General features: G+C 37.0%; 1 protein-coding gene across 2 annotated transcripts in view; it reads left to right on the top strand.

Moving 5' to 3' along the window:
* Positions 1 to 12203, top strand: part of RASGRF1 (Ras protein specific guanine nucleotide releasing factor 1) — a 208526-nt gene that overhangs the window by 67630 nt on the left and 128693 nt on the right. The window lies entirely within an intron of this gene.

Genomic DNA, 12203 nt, shown 5'->3' with positions numbered 1-12203 from the left:
AGAACCAATTAGGAAGGCGTGGCTTCATGCTATGATACTGCATTATATGAATGATATACTGTTATCAAGGAGCAGTGGGAAAAATCTCTCTGCCCTGCTCAAAGAGACCATGAGCGTTCTTGTTCCACATGACTGGTGGTAGTCCCCAAAAAGATCCAATATAACTATCCCATCATTTACCTGGGAATCTGCATGGGGATTTCTACAGTGACTAATCAGATACCTAACTTACACTTAGACAAGGTGAATACTCTGAACCTATTTCAGAAACTGGTTGGACAAATTCAGTGGTTAAGGGTTCATGCCCTTATTCCTATTTCTTTGATGCAACCTTTATATGACATCTTAAAGGATATAAGAGATACCCAGAGCCCATTAACATCATATCAGATGGCTTACATGCTGTCCAAGTGCTCAGAGGCATTGAGGATGCTGTCCTACAGCCTCAGAATCCTTCAATTGCTGACCTTCTTGCTGATTTGCAGCTGATTTTACAGACTAGAAAACATCCTATTTACATCTTGCATGTATACTCTTACCAGTGCTGTGCAAGAGACATATTTGGGGGCAATGAGGTGGTGGATCATGCTTTACAATGCTCCCTTCTCATAGGCACCACACCCCCTGAATGTGTCCATGATTTTCTCCACTTACCCAGTAATTCTCTACATCGCCTTTATGGCCTCACCTGGGAACAAGCCCAACAGATAGGGAAGCAGTGTGTTCAGTTTCTCCTTCCTCCAACCAGTAAAGGAGTTAATCCCCAGAGTTTATTCTCCAATGATTTGTGGCAAATGGATGTGACACATGTGGGCCATGTGGCCATCCACATCTGTATTGAAACCTTTTCTAGATTCCTTTTGGCCACAGTGACCTCCCATGAGAACATTCCTTCAGTCATTAAACATTTGTATAGTTACTTCTTTCATGGAGTTCCTAATATTATAAAGACCAACAATGGGCCAGCTTATACCTCTAAGCAGATGGCCACCTTCTTCACCGCATTTACCATTAAACATGTCACAAGGATTCTCTATAATCCGCAGGGTCAGGCCCTAGTGGAATGGGCCCATCATACTCTGAAGGCCACCCCTCTTAAACAGAAAGGGGGAGAAAGTAGACAGAATCCCCAAAGGCCCACACAGGTAGATATGGATAAGACTTTATATATTTACAGTGTTTTGTGCCTGGATAGGGATACCAGCCTCTCTCCAGGAATGATATATTTGGCACAATTTATAGACAAGACAGAAAACTAAGCTCCATGGAAACTGCGCTTCAAGCGCTAGAGAACATTCAAAAGGCCTTTGGAAGGATGAGGAAGGACATTGGCAAGGTCCATCCTTAGTACTTTGGGGAGGGTCGGGATATTCATGTCTTGCAGATCCTGATAGGGAAGGCTGCTGGATTCCAGAAAGAAGGACAAGGAAAGTTGCCCCTATTAAAACAAGGGCTGAAGAAGAAGAGAAGGAAATGACCCAAGAAACGCCCGAAACAGTGCCATAGCAGAGAGATGACTACCCTTGCTGGACTGGCTTGTGATTGGATCCAACATACATCCTTTCCCAACCCCTTCTACTGTATCCCATGGGCTCTATGTAGCCATTTTGTATTGTTGCTTCTTTTGCTTTTGCCTACTTTGCTAGGATGCTTTAGATGTATTCTTAAAAAATTCTTTAGAGGTGCTTAAGGAAGAGCTTCTCATTCATCAACATGAGAACATTTGGTCTTATTAATAAAAGAGGGGGAGATGTAAGGGTTAAAAAGCCTCTAGAAGCAAGGAATGCAGTTCAAGGCATGTGGGAGGACCTGAGGGATGAGAGGTTCCGAGGCACAGGAGAGTCCTACTTGGACGTGGGGCATAGCTCCAGGAGGCAGTGTCTGACCCCAGGTGCCACATCTCCCTCCTTAGTGCTCTCAAAGCCTAGCACGCCTCCCTCCTCCTTCTTGGGCCAATCCCATTATGCCAAGTTCCTAGAGGACCTCCCCTTCCCCCAGATCCTCAAGGGGGTATAAATATGTGCTATCTAAGAATAAAGAATAAGAGTAGTTCAAAGAGGAGCTACCGGGTTAGAGTAGTCCATAGGGGCGTAACACTTATAAGTAATATAGGACTTCAGGATTTAGAGCTGGAATTCAATTATAAGTTTATTAAACACCTACTATGTATAAAACCCTAAAAAAGGACATTAAAATTTGGTAAAGTTTGACATCTCCTTTTATACAGGAAGAAATAAAGGCCCAGTTATTTTGCTTAAGTAATTAAGTTGGGGCTAGAATCCAGGCCTCCTAGTTCCTGGTCAAATGTAACATTCACTAGGTCAAAGGCCAGCCCCTGTGACTGTAGGAGAAGTGCTAGAAGGAAGAGAAATGGAAGACACCCCACACACAAACCCCATAGGACAGTCTGGAGCAAAGACAATCATTATGGCATGTAAAAGGACAGAAAGTAGGAGTTGTTTGTACTGTAAAAGCAGCTCCCAAGTGTAATGAAAAACTCAAATCCCAAATCAATACAGAAGCCATAAAACCACTGTCTGTAGCTCATGTGTCCTGGAGCCATGAGCGACACATTTGCAAACTGACTCTCTTGGGTCCCCTTAATTTATGGCTATGAATACATGCCCAGGAATAGCTCTCTACACATTATTCAGCTTTAGAATTCCTTGTTTTTAAATTTTACTGATGCTTCTTTTTCTACCACATAGTCATTTCCCAATAAAATTGCTCATTTAGAACTTACTCCTGAAACAAAACAAAAGAAGATTAAAGACAATTAATTGCACCTGATTGTCTATGCCATATTCCATAACTTTAGACCCCTACTTCTTTACTTAAAGGAAATACAGTCTTAGAGTTCAAATGTTTTTCCCTTTGAATTCCCAGGGACCAAAAAAACAAAACAAAACCATAATTAAGTTATATTGATAAATAATATCTTATCCAAATAAAACAAGTATATAGAATTAATAAGTTCTGATTGATGCCTTCAAACTAATAACAGTAGGCTTAAATGCAAAATGAAGTGCAAAATTCATTAGCAACCTACTCTGTCTTGCTGAGCCTTCAGCAGCTAAGTGGTCTCTCAAGCACCACAGTAGGTAACAAGGGAAGGCTATAGCATTTCTAAGTGCCAAAGTTATAGAAAAATAAATGATTGGTGCTGGAAGGGCCTCAGAAATAATTCATTTGATCCAGCTCCATCATTTTACAGGCAAGGAAATTGAACCCCAGAGAAGTACTATAAGTGACCTTGCTCAAGCTAGTCATTAGTAGAACCTGGACTTGAATCCACTTCTTCAGACCCCACTTTCCTCATTCCATATTTTCTCCCTTCTACTCACTTCAGGATGTAACCCCAATGAACCCACGCAGATCACATTTACTTTTTCAAGAGCCCACAAGATGAGGAACAATAAAGAGGATCTTGCTTAATTACAACTGGGCTAGAAAAGTATGAGAAACAGCCAAGAACAATTAACCAATCATTAAATGGTAGGGATAGCATGTGTAAGTCTATTTCTGTGACAATAGTAAAAGTAGTAACAATAGTAAAGACAGAGCACTCAGGGTTTGCCTGGACACTGAAAAGAATACAAAAATCTGGTACCAGAGTGGATGGATGGTTCTTCAACAAGCATTTCAGTACTTATTGGGAAGACTAATCTCTACATGAAAATGCCTCTAAGGTCAACTATGAGATTCACAACATTATTCATGTGTGGGCAGCGCATTTTAAGAAGAGCATTAACAAGTAGCACTTTCAAAGGAAGAAGATTAAGACAATAAGAGTGCCTGAAACCTTGTTATAGAAGAAATGGTTAAAGAAACTGGGTATATTTAGCTTTGAGAAGAAAATGTTTGGAGATTTTGTAAGTGTCTTTCCAGCATTTAATATGAAAGAATGATTACATTCATTCTGTGTAGCCTAAAAGAAAAGAAAGAAGCAGAGCCATTATGTGGAAATCATAAGGAAAAATATATTACACACACACACACACACACACAAGGAATGGCTTCTTAAAAACTGGAGCTGAAAATGCAATCGATCAACAAGTATTTTTTAAGTACCTAGAGAAGAAGTTGAAGAAATACCAGGTGAGAACCAGGTGATGGAAGAGTAGTTTGGAATTCACACAAATATTTGTCACAGTCACAAAAGTTATCTTTTATTGACATGAAAGGGATTCATAGGCTAAATCAAAAAAATGATTAAGCAGCATATTTTAAGTGAAATGGCTTTTAAAGGTTTAAGAGGGAAGAGAGGTAGGGAATAAGGGCAGGTTCTAAGGAGTAGGGAGGAGAAAGTGAGGAGTTAGGATAGTTCCTAGTCAAGGACCAGCTTTCCCTCCATTTACAGACCAGCTACACAATGAGTGAGCAGTTGCTGCGAGATGGTTGAGTCTGTTTTAGATATGCTAATCAATATAATCTGAGGAGTTGGACTACTTTTGGGTATGACAACGAGAACTGGATGAATGATTAAAGTTCCTGCTCCACATCATCTAAGATCTTAGCTCCAGGGCCAGAAGGAATTTCAGAGGCCATCTCAATCCAAAACCTCATTTTACAGATGAAGAAACTGAGTCCCAAGAAAGCTAAGTGTTTTGCCTACAGGTTACATAAGGAGATAATATCAATTGATATGAACCCTAGTCCTCTGACTCCATAGCTAAAGTTCTTTCTATTACATTTTCCTGTGCGCTCCTCACTAAAAGTAAAACAAACCCTGAGCTGATGCAGTTTACATTGTATCGAGAGTTACAGTTTCCTATAACTGGGGCTATGTAAGCAGAGGTTAGGTGGTTTCTATGTCACTAAATGTTGTTAGTTAGTTGCTGTTTTTCTTTTCCAAAGACAACCAAAAGGATATTATAGGATATTATAGAAAATCCTTAAATGTTTTAATAAGCTTTTATAAAACTAGATAGGTATACCATCTTTCAAACCAAAATCTTGGTTCATCTATTTTATAAGTTTTGAAAAAAAAACTAAAAAAAAATGCAAAACTTTTAATACTGGCATAGTATACAAACTCGAATTTTATCAAAAATTTATTTATTGTTTGCGTTGCTTAACCCAAAGCAAAGCATTGAAAATGCTTAGATGGGCTTTAGTCAGTCCCACAAGCACAAAGGTTTGGTCCTAGCCTTACTGTTAATTTTTATTAGACCTACACATGCAAGTTTCTGCAACCTATGTTAGAATCTAAATATGATGAGGTGAAGTCTAGTTTTGGGGGTTTCCTTTCAGGGAACCAAAAATATGATGAGGTTTAGATTTTGGAGTTCCCTTTCATAGGGAACCAAATGCTAAGGTCTAGATTTAGGGAGCCAAAATGAGATTAGGGTTTCTAGTGGTCAGGCAGTTAAATGGTAAGGTTTAGTGGCAGGTTTGGGGTTCAGGGGACCAGATGGAGAGGTTTGGCTCCCCTGCACCCCCCTTGGTTTTTGGCGCAAGGATAGGGAGGGGAACTCCTTCTGGCGGCACAGAGATTCTCAATAAAGGAATTTACAAACCTGAAAACCTAGATTGATAAAAGAGGTTTATTATAGGGATTGGGAAGTAAGGTTAGAAATCCCAACAGAGAGGCATAGTTAGGGAAATAGATGAGGGGAAAGAGAGGGTAGCACTGGAAAAGAATATTATTCCAGAGGGCAGAGGTCTCCTTGGCATAGCATGGCATGTTTAGAACCTCTGCAAAGAGAGGATTTTAGGTTGGCTCTTTTATAATAGGAGTTTGGCTACTAGCTGGATTTCAGCTTGAGCTGAATTTGAATAGAATTGAATGAGTTTCTTTAATTGAATAGGGCTGGAATTCTTTTGCTCAGGACTGAACCAAGCCCATCTAGATAACAGAATGACGCTGTTTATCTTCTTTCCCTCTGCTGGGGTCCCTCACTGAGGCAGAGTCCAAGAAGAATTTCTCCTTCGAGGAGTTTTAGTGTTTTAGGGTCCCTTTTTCAGTTACAGTGTGTCTGACTATGGCTGATCAGACCAATATGAACACAGAATGCTCTGCCACAGGTCAGACATAAATAGTCCATATGAATATTTGGGGCAAATTCTCTAATTCTGTGTATTTCACATTTCCTTTGGGCTAATTTCCTTTGGACTTTGCTCATGGAGCACAGCATCTTCTCTGATGAGGGCACGCCATGCTGGGATGTCCTATGCCAGTGTCTCCCATGCCACATGTTGTAGAAGGCATCTATGCTTTGGGCAGGGATTGTTCTCAATGATCTTAAGGTGATTTATCACTCTAGGATTTTGTGACCAAAAAAACAGAATTTGGTGATTGTTTTTCTTTCGTAGTGACAGCTCTTTAGTAGTGAAATACACTTCTGTCTGAATAGCAAAAAAGAACAATGATCAAGTTAATTCAGGTTACAATTCAAGTTAATTGTTTATTTGTTTAGCTAATAGGCTGTGCCTTCATTATACCCCATTAGTAGTCATTAATAACTGAAATAAAACTACATTTAAATCTCACACTAGGAAGCCAAGCCCAGACTGTAGTTTCTCATATATTACACCTTTGGTCAAAACTTAAAACATTATTTAAAGCAATTAACTGTTAACAATGGAAATTAAGAATAGATAGAAAGAAAAGACATGAATTTCCCAATTGTTATTTCCTGTTCTGAGCAGATGCTGTTTGCCTTTTAAAGTCTATTTGCAGCAGGAAATAATTTATCCACATATATACGTAGTCAAACAGAATTTTTTCACTAGGAAAAAATATATATGCTTTTAGAAAAAATAGTCATTTTAAAATTTTCAAACAATTGCCATATGTGCCATTAGGTTAATAAAACTTCAGAGCTGGAAAGGGCCTTAGAGATGAGTTAATCCAGTTCTCTGATGAGGAAAGTGACATCCAAAGTATTTAGATCACATTCTTAAAGTTACAAAAATTAGTTAATGGAGGAGCTGGGCTGGTGAGCTTTCCCCTATATTGTTATTCCTTTACAAGTAAAAATGTATAATCTAAATATCCCAGCATCTCAAGTTTAGGTGTACATGAGCTGAGCCCAAATTTGGTGACAGCCTCCCAAAACAACTCTTTCCTCATATTATTCCCACCCATAATTGCCATTGAGGAAGGCAAAAAAAAAAAAAAAAGCTTTGACTATTATCTTTTTATTATTATTATTATTATAGCTTTTTATTTACAAGATATATGCATGGGTAATTTTTCAGCATTGACAATTGCAAAACCTTTTGTTCCAATTTTTCCTCTCCTTCCCCCCACCCCCTCCCTCAGATGGCAGGTAGACCAATACATGTTAAATATGTTAAAGTATATGTTAAATACAATATATGTATACATGTCCATACAGTTATTTTGCTGTACAAAAAGAATCGGATTTTGTAATAATGTACAATTAACCTGTGAAGGAAATCAAAAATGCAGGCAGACAAAAATAAGCTTTGACTATTGTTAATCCACAGCTGTGGCTAAAATGATCCCTAGCTCCTGTGAAACATTTAAGGTAATAATATATTGATTGAACAGATAATAAACTTTAGTTCTCAGCACAGAAAAAGTAAAAATCACAAAAAGGACTCATAGTCACCAAAGAACAATTAATACAGTTTTCCTCCTTTTCTAGGGAAGGGAATAAACATTAAAGTAGCACTTGCTGTGTGTCGTGCACTATACTAAGCACTCTTACAAATATGATCTCATTTGATCCTAATAGGATCATTGCCCAATGGCTACCCCAGGAGAATTCCTTCTTTCTCCAGATTTCTAGAATACCCCAGATTCATACGCTACCCTGTGATTGAAAATTTCCTGAGAGGGGAAATGAACCTGCGGTTGCTTTAATATTCCAATGATATTCCACTTTCATCTCTAGATAACCATAAAAGCATCCAGCTTTGGTTCTATCTTAAAAGATTTGGACTCTCCTATTCCCAACTGGAAGGAAAATGATTTGGGAACTGCTACAAAATAAATCCCTTCCCTATCAGATCTACAACATCTAATTAACTCCTAGAAATAATGAAATGCAAAGTTGAGATATTTTACTCCTCTATGTAAAGGTTTTAGTCCCTTGCTGTTCTTTCCAGGTCTAGAGGACAAATGCATGATAACCTTTTTTCAACTGTCCAAGAATTCCCCTTTGCTTTCAAGAAGCCTGTATTCTAGAACCCTTGAACTCTACAGGAGTTGTTATCAAAGAATTCTCAAGGTTATATACTTACCTGGGAATTCCTCTTTCTCTTGTTAGAAGGTTAGATTCTGGATTAATATATATGTATAATACACACACACACACACACACACACACATCTTATATAATATATATTACTCTTGCCCACTTTAGCCCAAGAAGAGAGTTCTTGAATTTAAAATTTCCTGAGAGATATTCCTGAACTACAACTTTCTGGAGAGAAGGGAATAGTCTTTTTTTTCAGAAATGTTAATCATTTTAAGTGGCCCCAAGATTCAGTTCTACTTCTACTTAGATCTGCTACTTGTTCAGGATATCTCCAGAGAAAAGAGGAAAAAAGAAAAAGGGGGAAAGAGGGGAATTCAAGTGGACAAAAAAGCAAAAGATACAGCAAATCTGTTGATTTCTTTTTATAGGCCCCAACAAAGAAGCTCTTCTTAGAACAGTTTATACAATAAATCACTATCAAAACATGAGGAACTTCATGGGAAGCCAAGTAGTATGTCCACATACTCCATAGGAAGATGCCATCAGAATCCTTGAGGAAACTCATTATCTGATAATCTATTTCATCATGTTAACATGAACTTCCCTGATCAATCACCAATATTTGGCATAGTCATCACAAATCTGCATGGATGGGAGTTGGAGTGAAATGATGGGTTTATCTCGAAAGTAAAGTTTGTCTTACATTCAGCAGCATTTCTCTTGCAAATAAAGAAAAGGAACTTTGGTAGAAAACTGAGGAAGGACTGAGGGAAAGGACTCTTAGTTAGCTTAATTTTCAGTAACACAGTTAAAGGTTTCTTATTAATCAAATAATATTTTATAATAAGAATACTAGTATTTGTTGAACTACTTTTTAAAAAAAAACATATCAAACTTTGGATTTTCTTTCTGGATCAAGTTTTGTTGTTGTTTTAATCAGTGTCATGCTCAGTCTTACTTCAACCTTTACTCATGCTGTTGCCTTACAGAATAAACTCTCCTGTTCTCTCTGCTTTACTCATTCTTTATGGTTCAGTTTATTATGCCTCCTCCAAGAAGCCTTCCCTGTCAACCATATTTCATTCTTGAGGCCCATCTCTCTAACAGATTTTGGATTTATTGCCTTATTTTCATAAATCTGTAAATCAGAGTTTTATTATCTAGCTGTTCATACTGAACAATGTAATGCTTTATTCTATCTTATTATTATAATTATTAATTATAATATTTTATATTATATTTATATATAATATTATAATATTATTAATTATTGTTATAATTATTTAATAAAAGATAAAATGTATTTTATTAAATGCATTAATTCTCCAGTTAATGCATAAGGTCCTTGTAATTAGGGTCTGTGTATTAAATTTCTTCTAGTTTCACACTTCAACTTAACACAGTGCTGCAAGGACAAGTTGAATTCAGTAAATACTGCCACATTAATTGACAATATATTCTCCTGATAAAATCAAATTGGTTAACTCCTCTAGATCAGAAGTTCTTCATTATTTTTGTGTGCCCCCTTGTCAGCCTTGTATGGGCCCCTTCTCAGAACAATATTTTTAAATGCAAAACACAAAATACATAGAATTAAAAAGGAAACTAACTGCATTTATCAAAATATTTTATATATAAATTGGTAGATCTTAGGATAATAATCTCTAATTGAGATGGTCTAATTATAAACTCTTTGAAGCCAAGAATAGTGTTTTATTCATCGTTTTATGCCTGTCAGTACCAAGTAGAAGGTTTCATAGCAGATACTCTAAAAATGGTTGTTTAATTGAATTTTATATTTATTATAAAATGGGATGTGGGTATGTTTAGCTTGTAGTTCCAACAGGACATCAACTTATTTACTGAGTTCAGTCTGTATTCAGCAGTATATTAGAAATGTAACATTATAAAAAATTCAAGACACAGAAATCAGATGGAGAGACACATGCCTCAAGGAACAGTAGACTGCCTCTGAGAGTAAAGTATTCCCTATCTTTGCTGGTTTTCAAATTCAAGCTAAATGATCATTTTTTCAGGGATATGATAGAGTAAAAGTGTCAATACTCCTGGGTACAGCCCAAATCAGAAATTAATGTAATTGGGAAATAATTAACAAATTAAATAAAAATGCAATAAGATATAGATCATATCACATTTAAAGCAAAGTCAACTGATGGCCTTCATGGAACTTTATACATAGTTTATAGAGCATGTTTCTATGTGAATTTAACATCACTGTTGTAAAGAAGAATGAGAATAAATGATTAATAAAGAAGAATTTGAAAAAATAAGAATTCAGTTACAGGTTAAACTAGATAATGTCTGAATTCCTCTTGAATTATAGAAGTCCTTGATATGTTATCTTTGACCCAAATGGTCATCAGATCTGTAGATTCTCCCTTCAAAATCTTTGTTTTCCACCTCATTCCCATTATCATCACCCTAGTCCCATTAACATCACCCCAGTCCAAACCTTGTCACTTCACACTGAAATCAGATTACTCTAGCAACCTTCTAGCTATCCTCCTTTATTATAATCTCTCTCTATCTAGTCTGTCCTCTACATGGCTATTAAACTAAGCTTCCTTAAATGCCATTTTCACCATGTCACTCCTCTGCTCACAAATCTTCAATGTTTATTTCAACCAGCATTATTTAACGTAATGGAAAGAGTGCTTAGATTGGGAGTCAAGAGATCTGGATTCTAGTCCTGAATCTACCAATAACTAGCAGTATGATCTTTTAGACAAGTCATTTTACTTTTTTAGTCTTCAATTTCCTCAAATGCAAAGAGAAGAATTTCAATCTAGTCCCAACCAATTTCATGAATTCTAGTTGCCAACTGTCTTCTGGACATCCCACCTTAGATGTCCATTGGCATCTCAACCTTAACATGTCCAAAATGAAGTTCATCATCTTTTCCCCTGATCTCACCCTCCTCCAAATTTCCTTTTACTGTCTTGGCCCTCACCAGCATCCTAGTTGCTCAGGTTCATAATTTGATATTAACATTTGACTCTTCTCTCTCCATCATCAACCTGCTCCCCCAACCAAAAAATTACCAAGTCTTGTTAATTCTGCCTCCATGATATCTCTCAAAGCTGTCCCTTCCAGTCCATTTACAAAGCACCACCTTAGTTCAGGTCCTCATCACTTCTCTGAATCTATTGCAATACTCTCCTTATTTCACAAGAAGCAGGATTTTGTGCAGAATCTGGGTTCAGATCCCAGCTTTGCTATTTATTGTCCATGTGACCTTGAATGTGACTCTTAATTTACTGAGCCCCAGTCTCATCATATGTTAGAAGAAAGGGCTTAATTAAAATGACTTCTAAGGATTCCTCCAGCCCTACTTCTAGTTCTTTTCCTCTACCATCTATCCTCCAAAATAATCTTTTTTTCTCCTTTAGAAAGGGGAAACAATATGAGCAAAGATGTGTAGAAGGGAATGTATGATCATGGTTTAGTACAAAATCTAGTAATGAGACTATCCTGAATGAAAGATCCATATTAGGAGGCAATTGTGAATAAGATTAGGCAGGCAAAAAGGAACTAGATTGTTGAAAGTCTTGAATACCTGACTGATGAATTTAGACATAAAATAATTAGAAAAAGAATGGATCTTTGAATTAATTTAGTTTGAATGTCTCACCAATTAAACAAACATTTGTTAAGATCATATTGTATGCAAGGCACTGTACTTGGTACAAGGCCTAAACTTGTCCCTCAAAACTCTTCAGTAGATCCTTACCACCTCTAGAATGAAATATAAACTTCTTAGTCTTATATCACAAACCTTCTACAATATAACTGTAACCAATCTTTCCAGCCTTATTTCACATTGCCCCCCCTTCATACATAGTATGTACCAATCAAAATGAACTACTAACTACTTTCTGAATTCAACATTCTATCTCCCACCTAGGTGCATTTGCCCAAGTCATCCTCCATGATTAGAATATGTTTCTTCCTCATCTCTAACTCTCAGATTTCTCTTTTCTTTTAAAGCTCAACTCAAAGGCCTTCTCCTCC

This window comes from Sarcophilus harrisii, chromosome 2, assembly GCF_902635505.1.
Source record: "Sarcophilus harrisii chromosome 2, mSarHar1.11, whole genome shotgun sequence".
In the NCBI taxonomy this organism is placed as follows: domain Eukaryota; kingdom Metazoa; phylum Chordata; class Mammalia; order Dasyuromorphia; family Dasyuridae; genus Sarcophilus; species Sarcophilus harrisii.
This window is presented reverse-complemented; position numbering and strand designations above follow the sequence as displayed.